Source organism: Meles meles, chromosome 7 (assembly GCF_922984935.1).
Source record: "Meles meles chromosome 7, mMelMel3.1 paternal haplotype, whole genome shotgun sequence".
NCBI classification, from domain to species: Eukaryota; Metazoa; Chordata; class Mammalia; order Carnivora; family Mustelidae; genus Meles; species Meles meles.
Window position 1 is genome coordinate 26,509,792 of NC_060072.1, and position 12,067 is coordinate 26,521,858.

A 12,067-nucleotide genomic window follows, 5' to 3' on the forward strand; every position below is an offset into this window, starting at 1 on the left:
AAGCCAAGATCATGTATATGGAAATCCCCCTTGGTTTTTATGGAGTTTCTGGAAGCGAGATGAATTCAAGATACCATTGAGGTTACTCAGCCTGAGGATATTTGCCTACAAATCTTGTTGGCTTCTGTGGGATCTGGCTCTCCTTGACTCCCCGGCAGCATCCTGGCCAATGAGGAAGACAGTGTTGCATGACCAGGCAGAACCATGTGGCCCCTTCTGTCACCTTCCACACTGCCTGGGCAGCTGGACAGTATGGAATGCACAAATATTTTAAGTGGAAGATCATTTATGGTGCGTAGAAAATCACATCAACCAAACCTGGGAGTCATGCCTGTTTTAGAAATCTTTGACGCTTCAAGGCACCCAAACCAACCCACCCGCATGCAACACTGGGCCGGCACCAGTTTCTTAAGATCCCGAGGTCCTGGGGGAGGCACCAGAAGGCCCCAGTCCTTGGCCTCCTCTGGAAGTACGTCGTTGTAGGAGACAGCGCAGTGAGGAGCCATAGATAGGGGTTTGGGGCCAATGAGGAGAAGAGGCAGACCCACCTATAGTCAAAAGTAATTAGAAGAATGTTTTGCTCGTGAAATGCTAGCAGATTGGAAAACACCACACCAATCAGAAAATCATGTGGCGCCAAGGATGCTGTCCTTTTCACCTGGCGCAATCCGCTAATGCATTCTGGAGCTACGGTGACCACAGAGTAGTGTCTGCAGCCCGTCTCTTACCCCGAGAAGGGAAAATGCAGCAAATTCAGGAAAAGCAATCCTTCAAAATGTCAGCCTCTACTTCGGGCTGCGTAATGCTTTCGGGAGAGGAGACACAGAAAAACAGCCCACGGGCACCGGCTGGAGAGTTCTGACAGAGGCGATTTGGATCCATAGACGCTGATGTGTCTGGCTATTTGAGCCAAGAGCTACAAAGCAGGTCAGCTTCTTGGTGTAAAAAGGAGACCTGGGGCCGCTGACAGATGGAGACGGCGTGGTTGCTGCAGAGGTCCAGATTGGGCTTCCCCCCTCGGGGTCTTCTACACGGCCTCCAAAATTAGAGGATCCTTTCTCTTTGTCTTCAGCAGTCTGGTGGGAGGGAAGCTCGTGTTCTCCTCTCCTCGTGATTCCTACAGAATAGGGGCCCCCTCCCTGAAGGGCTGAGACCATTCTTTCTTGGTTTCCTGGGGAAGATGGGGAAAGTGCATGAACCTGACCTTGCTGAGACCGTCTGCCCGCCTGCGGGCTCCCCACACTGTCCTCCCTGCCACTCTGTGTCATGGGAGTCCTGCGTGTGACTGCCCCACTCCTGTGCCCTCTGGGACAGTCCACAGTTTCAGTCCAGGGGGGAGGGAAGCCAGTCACGCTGCCCTTGGATCCCAGTCAAGTCTTCAAACCAGGCTTCTCGGCAGAAACACTGTTCACGTGATCTTTGATTCTCGTGGATTATTTCCCCATTGGTTCTGAATCCAGAGGAGAGGAGAAAAGTGATTCCATAACACCCTCAAATCCCCAGTGCCGTGGAGAAATCCATGATGTGAAATGCCCAGCGTGAGTGTCAATGACATCTTCCTGGTTTCCCTGCCCTGAGTGGCCCTTAAATAGCAAGATCAGAATGCAGCATTGAGAGCACCTGCTCTAGACACAATGTTGTACAGCGTAGCGGGCTGGGGAGGCTTACAACGGATGAACGTCCTCGGGACAGGAAAGCCTGGAGGGCGTAAGGCAAGTCCAGCGGCTCTGGAGTGAATGGGTGCCTCCTCATTCTTTAGGAAGATACAGTGCTTTAGCCCCCTAACCACCACCCCAATCACATGCCGTTAGCAGTGGTCTACCACACCGGGTCACCCTGCGACAGGTGCTCCCGCGGTCTGAGAAGGCTGTACCTTTTCCAGAGTGACCAGAGCATTGTCCTCACCTAGTTTATTGGGCTGGGCCAAGGGCCCATCTGGGTCACCCTCCTGTGTAGGGATGTCTGGCAGTCAGAGTCCCCAGCTTTGAAGGCTTATCCTGAAAATCACAGATGATGAGAGCTCACATGAGAAGTCAGAGGGAATGTCTGAGGGCAGCATCTTTAATCTGGGGGCAAAAATCACTCACCCCTCCTAGCTCTCCCATTATACGTTTTCTGGTCCTTTTTCCCCATGATGTGCCAATTTGTGGGGAGGGGCTGAAATTAAGACAAGACTGAAAAATGTCACAGTGAGATGACCTATATAAATTATGGCTTACTTTTCATCTTAGATGGCCTGTTGACTTTAGGAAGATTAAAAAAAAATCTACCAAGGGACAGTGGCTATGGCTTTGGACATAGACAGACCCTGGCTATGGCTTTGTAGTGATTAAATTATCCCCAGTCACTTGAGCCCTTAGCTTTAAGGGGCAGCTTTGGAACGAGTTACGTCATAGAGAGGAAAGGACACAGGCGTTGGGGCTGAACAGACTTAGATTCAAGTCCACGTTTACAGTTCGCTAATTCAGCTAATTACTTAAACTTTTTGAACCTCAGTTTTCTTGTCTGTAAAATGGGGATAAGAATATCCATACCTCAATCGGTTTATGATTAGAATCAAATGACTAACATTTCCAAGTTCTTAGTACAGTGTCTAGTACACAACAAGCTTTCAACTTTTAACTATTTTATTATTTATTTATTTTATTATTTATTTTAACTATGTCTTGTTATTGTTTCCATAAAAAATTATATCCCTTCTCCATTAATACTCGTAACTAACAATTCTAAGTGTTGATTAGCTGCCAGGTTGCTAAGCAACAGTGACTGCAGAGTTTCCGTAGATCAGATTTTAAGAGGGGCTAGGGAATTTGTCCTTCAGCCCCATTTGCATATTCTTTAGCCAAATATTGAGAAACATGAGCACACTGCCCTTACACAGACTCTATGCTCATTCGTGGGTACTTCGCAAGAGAAGATAGTGGAGATTATTGAGGGACCTAAAATTCTTTACAGAGATCATCTCCATCACCGTGCTTTAACATAATGAGAAGCTGATTTCTCCCTCACTTTAGTCTATTCTGAGTAATCCTGGGCGGGCAGCCGTCTGTGTAACATAGGAACGGAGGTTCCCTTTACCTAAGCCGTGACCCTCCTCTAAGGGCTTCCAATTCTGTCCCTCCAGCTGTTGGTTGGGGAAGGACTTGGTGGGGGCGTCACCTACGCTTCACCTGCCCTGAGCAGCAGCAGTCACCCCCACTCACATCCCGCTGGTGAGCATGAGACACAGGTGGCCGCAAGGGGGCCGGGAACACAGCTCCCCACGGATGGGGCAGCTGGGTGCCTTGACTATGACTGAGCGCCCAGCCAGCTGCCTCTGCCACAAGAATTGTCCCTATTTACAGTTGGAGAAACTGAGGCTTCGGGAGCTTAACTATCTAGTCCCAGGGCAGAACCAACTGGGGGGCTAACGGTAGGGCTTGCCGTTTTAATGATCATTCCAAACTGCTTTGGAAAGCAGGTGCTGACAAGGTGCGGGAGAAAAAGAGAATGAATTAGGAGAAAATGTCCCTCTGGCTCATCTCCCTCCTGTCTGTGGGCACTCCCTGGATGGAGCTTGAGTGCCCTGCATTCTCGTTTCTGTCGGGGTTTGCCGTTGAATTCCCAGGATGCAGAAAACACACCTGCGGGAATCCATAACCTACTGCGATCACGTTTCATCTGCCTGTCTCTTCACAGCAAGCCCATTTATTTTGACTCTGCCAGACAGGTGAGTTGGTTCTTTTTTTTTTTTTTTAAGATTTATTTATTTATTGTTTGTTTGTTTATTTATTTATTTAGTTGACAGGTCAGGGAGAGGCAGAGGGAGAAGGAGAAAATGAAATCCAAGCAGACACCCCACTGAGTGGGGAGCCCAACATGAGGCTCCATCCCCAACCCCGAGATTGTGATCTGGGCCGAAATCAAGATCCTGATGCTTCACCTACCAGTTGACCCAGGGACCCCAAGTTGGTTCTGTTTTCCAGTGTCCCGAGACAGGTGGTCAGATACTTCCTCCATGACCTGCCTCTACTGTTTCAGGGTTCTGTTCCTATAGTAGACACTGGGGTACACCACCAGGTCCCCTTCACTGGGCTAGTCCCTCTATCCCCCACCAGCTGTGAGTGTTGGCTACTGTCCAGGGTCAGCTGCACACTTTCTCAAGAATTGTCCTTGGCCAGCAAGAGCCTTCTCACTCAGAATCACGCGGGAGATTGTATTTTCCTCTCCTTTCAGGGGTGTCTACACCAGTGACTGACTGATAATAAGCCTGGTCCTCCGACCTTGAAGTGGCATATTCCTTGGTGCTAGTCAGGCTCCAGGCTGGTCTTTCCCTGAGCCTGCATCTCTGCTTCTCGGGCTCTGACCTGCTTCCCTAACTTCCTTACATCCTTCTCCTGAAATCTCTCACATAAGAATACCAATCTCTGCTTCTGCAGAACCAGCTCCAAAACAGTACCTAACTAGGAAATTCTCACTCTTCTAATCACAGGCTATCCTCGGGGGTTATAGAAAATAGCTGATCACTCTTTGCAACTCTCTCTCCTTCTCAAGACTGTGTCAATGCCTGCTTCTCTCCCATCATCTATTCCCCTGTTAAACAATTCTAGCTCTGTTAACCGCTGTGGTTTCATCTTAATGTCAACACCAATGGCCAGGACACGGGAGTCTAGAATCGGCCGCATTTGGCAGGGATAACGGAGGGATTAGTCCATGGTCCATCATTACTACAACGAACCATAATAAAGATGAAGGTTTTCACCGTCTCGAAGGACTTTCCCATGGGCATATCATAACTCTGTGGAAGTTCTATTTCTTTTCTAAATGAGGAAACGTAAATAAATAGAGGTTAAGTGGGTTACTTAAATACATGAAGCAAGCTAAAGGCATAACTATCATAGCAAAGACCAGAAAGAGGGTTTCTGAACTCCAGGCCTGGCCTCACTTGATGACCTTCATCCCTGCCCTCATCTATGACCTTCTAGGGCTCATTTTATGATGCTGTATCAGTGAGGAACTACGTCTGGCTGAGTGTAAGAGAGACGCCAGGATGGGGGTTTGAACACCCAAGGCTTTATGCTTTCACAAAAAACAAGAGACCTGGGAGGGAAGCTGCCTGGAGTTGTAGGCAGCATCACAAAATCACCAGAGACTTGGGTTCTTTCAAATTTGTTTCCCACTTTCTGAACTATGACCTTCATTTTCTTGGTCCAAGGTGGTTGATGGAGCCTGAGCCATCTTGGGTGAGTTCTAGGCAGCAGAATGGAGGAAGGAAAGACGAGAGGCCTTCTTTTTCCTTTTAAGGAGATTTCTGGGAGGTGTCCCATTGGCTTCTGTGCTCTTCTCATTGGCTAGAACAAAAACTGCACATGACCCCACCTAGAGGCTAATAAAACTTAAACCTCAAAACCGTTCATTGCTAGGGTCTCTTCCCAATGTTAATGCTCAAGTTTGTATCCCTAACCTTGTATTATTTTCAATCATCTTCAGGTACAATTTATGAAGCCATTACTGTGTGTACATCACTATCCCAGGCATAGAAAGATGAACAAACTCAGGCATGGGGGTAGTTTAGAATCATAAGGGACTCTTGGCACAGCCCTCAAGGACTCATATGTACTTCTCTAGGCATATGTGTTGCGTTTCCTCTTCCCTCGACCCTCCTGCTTGTTTGTTGTGAGTCGTGAGGGTGTCACACACGTGTAGATGCAAAACCAAAGATGGAGAATCCCAGACCTAAGAGGGCATTTCCGTCCTAGCTCGTGTATTTTAGAAGACCTGCATATTCTTTTGGTGAGTTGTGCCCCACTTTTGAGAAAGAACAAAGAAGAACCTTCTTCTCTGGGATCAAACAGGGGGCAAAGATGGTAAGTGGAAGTTCAAAAGAAAGAACCTATGTTGAATAAGACTACTGTAACTTAGCACAGGACTTAGCTCTGAGCTTCTTGGCTGTCTTCATCAAAAAGAAAGGTTACAAGGTTCCATGCCCGTGGTTATCCAGCAAGAGAGGCATGGCAGTTCGGGAAGAGACACAAGGGCTTTCCTCAGTGCGGAACTCTGAGATTAATTTTGGCAGAGTTGTGTTACAGGCCCCAAATCCCAAAACATGTGATGCATAATAATAATTCTGTAGAAGTGCGGAGGTGGTATTCAGATAGTTTTTTTTTTTTTATATCAGGCTTGGAAAAGTCTAGAGTTAGATTTTTAAATACCATATTTTGCTGGCTCTAAGACACCATTGTTAATAGCTACACCATTATTTTATGTATCACTAAGAAAGGGAAAACACGGCCAAATAACAACTTCCCATAGACTCTAAGATGCATTCTAATTTACAAGATGTTAAGAGGTGAAAAAAGTACATCTTAATATCAGTGATATATGGTACCCATTTAATGAATACATTTCTTCAAGGAGGTAAAATAAAATAATAAAGAATGCAGGCTCTCTCAGGACATAATTTAACACCAAGGTAGAATTGAAACAATATTCTTTTGAGACATTCAGCCAACTAGGAAGAGATATTTAGCACTACAGAGAAAAAAAAAAAAGAACCCAAAAACCTGGGGAATACTCTACCTAGCTCTGGACCAAACTATCTGAAGAAGCTTCTACAGGTCTGAGTTGACATGATTGCACCAGCTATGATTCTTGGGCCCAGAAGATTTCGGGGAAGCCCCCTATTAGACTTGGGCTGACCACAGGACTAGGTGTGGGGCCCTAAATCACACTGGGAGATCTTGTCATTCCTCCCTGATCTGTGTGGGATCTTAGGTTACTTAACCTAGTTCTCTGAAAAAATACCCATTATATCTCATAGGGTACTGAAAAGATCAAATAAATTAGTTGCCTAGAAAAACTTGCTAAAAGGAGTAGGAAGGATAATCAAACTGCTCGTGTACAATATAATACTTATCATGACAACATCCAACATCAAGGAGGGTTTTTCTTGTGCCAAGCATGCTTTAAATGTGTGTGTGTGTGTGTGTGTGTGTGTGTGTGTGTGTGTGTATCTCTAGTGAACATACAGATCCAACAAAGCATACATATATAATTATTTCAAGATGTTATTCGCTTTCTTCCCATCATCTTTTGCACCAATGTTGCAAAAGCAATGGTGGTTAAAGATTGCTGGTGGTGTAGCATGAATCATGGCACCAAAAGTACTCCCTGTTTTCTTCACCACCACACAGAATAATACAAAAGCATTTTACTTAAGAATGTCCCCAAAGCAGTAAAAGTTATTACTTTTATGCTTCTCCACCCTTGACTTGGGAAGTACGCAAGAAACGGTCCTCCTGCATGGCGAATGCTGGTTGTCCCAAGGGAAAGTATTTGTGCAACTGTTTGAGTTGCAAGCTGAACTGGCTGGTTTTTTTGGTGCAACACCACTGTTACGTAAAGCAACAAGTGATGAAAGAACTGTAATTATCCAGGCTTCCGGATTTGATAGAAATATTTTCAAAAAATGAAGTGAGTTAAGCACATCCAAGAAAACAACTGGCCGTATTTGTTGCCAATAATAAACTGTAAGCTTTCAAAGGAAATTAGAATGAGATTGGTAGTGATATTAATAAATATGATATTTTTATATTGTACAATGAAATGTGTCAACGTGGGAAAGATCTGTATAACTCAGTGAACTCATATTTTCCAAATGACTAATGCATAGGTTACAAAGTTTGAAGTACAAGATTTTAATGTAGTCAAGTATGGAAAATTCCTCGGTTATGTTTCCAGATTCCACATTGCAACTAACATTTAAGAAACTACTACTTCTCAAGTTTTGGTGCAATATCAAAGAAGAATATTCACAATTATCTGAAAAAGCTGTCAACATACTTTTCCCTTCCCAAACTATATATCTGTGTGAGCTGGATTTTCTCGATAATCTTCAGCTAAAAGAACATGTCACAAGAGACTGAGTGTAGAAGCAGATAAAAGAATACAGCTTTCTTTGATTAGTTTTCTTAAACTAGACATTGAAGAGATTTGCAAAATGGAAAAGAACGCCATTCTTCCCACTGAATTTTTCTTTGGAAACTATAGTTATTTTTCATAAAAATATTTATTTTCACCTGTAACACATTTACTCTTGTCCTTTTTAAATGAATGTTTTTTAAAATGTCATAGTCTTAATTTCTAATATGGTAAGTATGTGTAGATAGAACACACAAAAAAAAGCTCTTTAGGGTCTCCGATATTTTTTAATAGTGTAAAGAGGTCCTGAGACAAAAAGCTTGAGAACCCTGAGCTAGGACATTTTCATGTGATTCCATCCGTAGGACCTGAGACTAGATGGACTGGTTGGACTGGAGTGGACTTCTGTAGCTGAGACAGCTGTCTTACAACAATGAGGAGGCAAGCTGAGCATTAAAGCCAAACAGCTGGTGACTCAGGTCCCACCCAACACCAGAGCCCAAATGTTGACCGTTACACTCTATCGTTGCTCACTAGAAGAATGGCAGGTAAAGGCCTCGAGAACCTGAAAGGTAACAAAGGTTCATAGAGACTGTCTCTAACAGCTAGCATTGTGATGGCCTACAGAAGTGGTGTTAGAGCACTTAGGAACCATGGGATCATCAGCCTCGTGGACTGGCCTACAATTTTAGGAACATTTGGAGATGGGCTGTATTGGCTTGAAAAGTGTCCCCTCCTCTTTCCCCCTCCCCCACCAACCAACTCAGGTCCATCTGGAAACTCAACATGTGACCTTATGTGGGAATAAGATCTTTGCAGATGTAATTAATTAGTTAAAATGAAGTTGTACTGAATGGGGAAACAGGACCTTAAATCCAATGACTGGTGTCTTAAAGATACAGGGAGAAGAAGGGGGCAGAGAGGACAGCAGTGTTGCTCCAAGCCAAGGAATGCAAGGATTTCCAGGGCACACCAGAAGCTAGGAAGAGGCAAGGAAAGACTTCCAAGGGAACCCTGCTCTGTTGACCTCTTGAGGTCACAATTAAAGTCCCTAGCACTATGAGAGGATGGATTTCTGTTATATGAAAGCCTAATGGCTTATGGCATTGGGTGATGGCAACCCTTGGAAATAAGTCTGAGACTCAAAAGAGAATCTTCATGGTCATTGAGAGTAGGAAAACAAGCTGAAACTCTAAAGCCTAGAACCAGAAGAAAAAATCCACTTCTTGTCCTTGAGTTCAAGCTTGACGTGCTTTCCATAAAGGAAAGTAAGCAGCTGCTTTCTGTGCCTACCCTGGAAAGAATGGGAGGCGGCCGCCTGGCAAGCTTTCCACCGGGAGGCTGGTTCTGCTTTTAGTTCTGCCTCTTGGTTTCAGTTCTGTTGGGCTGTTGGGCTGTAAGAAGGCATCTTCACCATCTGGTACTTTAGTTTTCTCATCTGTTACATAAGGGGGTTGGGCCAGATGGGCTGTAAGATGTCATCTAGCTCTAGATGGTTTATTTATGGTGAGGAAAATTTTCTGGATGGAAGAGAGAGGTTGTAATGTTCTAGTGGCTTATCAAAAAAGATGGATTTTCTCTTTGGAACTTTGTGAATAGGATCAATCAAGCTGCGGCGTTAGGAGTCAACTACAGGCTGTGTAATATCCCTTCAAAATGGGAATTGCCAGATTCAAATGCCTTCAGGAACCAGAGAGTAACAGAAGTAAGTCAAACACACGGGATGCAATAAGGAAGCAGTGGCGGGCACTATGGCAAAGACTGCGTGTTTTAATTTGGGGGGGGGGGCGCTGTGGGAAATGAGAGCATCCCTTTGTCCTTACCAGGAGGCAATCACTGGTCAGCTGCTAAACGCCAACGGGGCTGGAGTCCCAAATCCCCAGATTTTTCAAAGGAAGCCAGGATTTTAATGTGAAATCTCTCAAAGCCTAAACATTTCAGTGACTAAATTACAATTTAAAAAACAACACTGCAGGACCAACAAAACACTTCTTTGACTCAATAGGGTCCCTTGAGCTACCTACTTATAATCTTCCCTTTAGGACCTTGGATTCAGTGTTTGCTAAAACTAATAAAGAGATAATGAAATACCCAAGAATTTTAGCGTCCCTTGTTTGCTCATTTATATGGGAAAAAAAAAAATCATTTTAGGGGGCATCTTAAGAACACATGGTATTATCTCCCTCTTGTGGTTAAGGAACCAAAAGGAAACAAGTTTCCATTACTTGAAAGAGCTGCAAACACAATTTAGATTTAGGACTTAGATTTCATGACTCTACCTGGTGTTCCTTACATCACGTCCTCCTGCCATTCATACTGAGGAGAAGGTACGAGGCAAAAGCTATTTGCATCGACACATCCACACGCACGAGGATCTCAGTGCTGGAGACAGCCCAAAGGTATAAATGTTATCTTAAGAGCCGTGGTAGGTTGTATCTGAGCCTTGTTATATAGCAGAAAAAGAAAACAATTAGGAAATTTGGTGTTCGTTCAAGTTATCTTTTTAATTACAGCCTGTGGTTGAAATGGTGAGGACCAAAATATCAGAAGAAGTAGAAAAGGTCATATGAAATAGTAATTGGAAAACGACCCAAAAAGCAAAAGGGAAGATATCAAAAGGGATTCCAGAAGCAATTATGTATGGTTATTACTACTCACAGATGACAGTATCCAAATGGGTTCATCTTACGTGTCCACCTGCCTGGGCTAAGGGAAGTCCAGAGAGCTGGTAACGCTACTTCTAGGCATGTCTGATAGGGTGTTTCTGGAGAAGACGTGTATTTGAATCAGTAGACTGAGTAAAGAAGACTGCCCACCCCAACTGGGTAGGTACTTCCTTTGGCCAAGGTCCCGAAGAGGACAAAAAGGCAGAGGCAGTGCAAATCTGCTGTCTACCTGAGCTGAGACCTCTGTCTTCTCCTGCCCTCACACCTGGTTCTCGGGCCTTCGGACTCGGTCTGGGACTTACACCATTGGTTCCCCTGGCTTTCTGGCACTTCAGGTATGAGCTGGAACTGCACTACCAGCTTTCCTGGGCCTCCAGCTTACAGAGAGCAGACCATGGGCCTTCTCAGCCTCCATGATCACATGGGTCAATTATCAATATCACAATAAATCAATCTCCCCCTCTCTCTCTCTGTGTATATATATATATATATATATATATATATATATATATAATATACACACACGTACATATTAATATACCATCCTTCCATTCATTTGCTTAATAACTGCTGTTTAGGTGCTTTTATGATCCACATATTATATATAAGCCACAGAGACACAACAGTAAGCAAGACACACGTGGTTCCTTTTCTCCCAAAGCTTCGTATATGGTGGAGGAAACAGACATATAAATTGACAGGAAGTATAGACCCTAAATACTGAAGTCCAAGAGATGAATTAGCACTTACGTGGGCTCGCCTGCCCAGTATGTGAATAAGTAGCATCTTGTTCACTTTGTCACAGTTTGCTTCTCAGTGGAAGTACTAGCCTGCGTGCCTCATAATCCTCTGCTTAGAAATGTAAACTTGGCTTTGAGGAATGAGGGTAAGCGTGGCATCTTAAAAATTAGCATTAGCATAACTGAAAAAGAAGTAAGAAGACCTAGGTTCTTGTCTCTCCTACTTGATACCTTGTGAACTTCGACAGGTCACTTGCCTCTCTGACCCTCAGCTCCTTTTCGCAGACTGCCAGCGTCGCAGCCTATCTTTCAAGACTGTTAAGATGAGTTAATGATGTATCCAATGGTGCCCAAGGTGTTGGCGCCCAAGGTTTCTGTACAAGGTTAGCTTTATTATTACCACTTCCATGCTTCTAAAACATACTGAAAGGCTATTTTGGATACAAAGAGTGAATGGACGTAAAGTATAGACCAGAGTTAAAACTAACGTGTCAATATTAGTTTGTCAGTTGTAACAAAGTGGTACATTTGGACATGCAAGATGCTATTAACAGAACCAACCTGTGTGTGAAGAGGGGGAGAGGAAAATATGGGAACTCTGAATACTAGGTGCTCCAGTTTTCTGTAAACTTAGAAATGTTCTAAAAAAAAAAAAACAACAACAAAGTCCATGCATTAAGAAAAGGTCAAAAAGTTCTTTAGTACCATCTGTCTGTTAAATTTATAACCTGCCTAGGAAAGGTCTATTTTGTTAAGGACTAA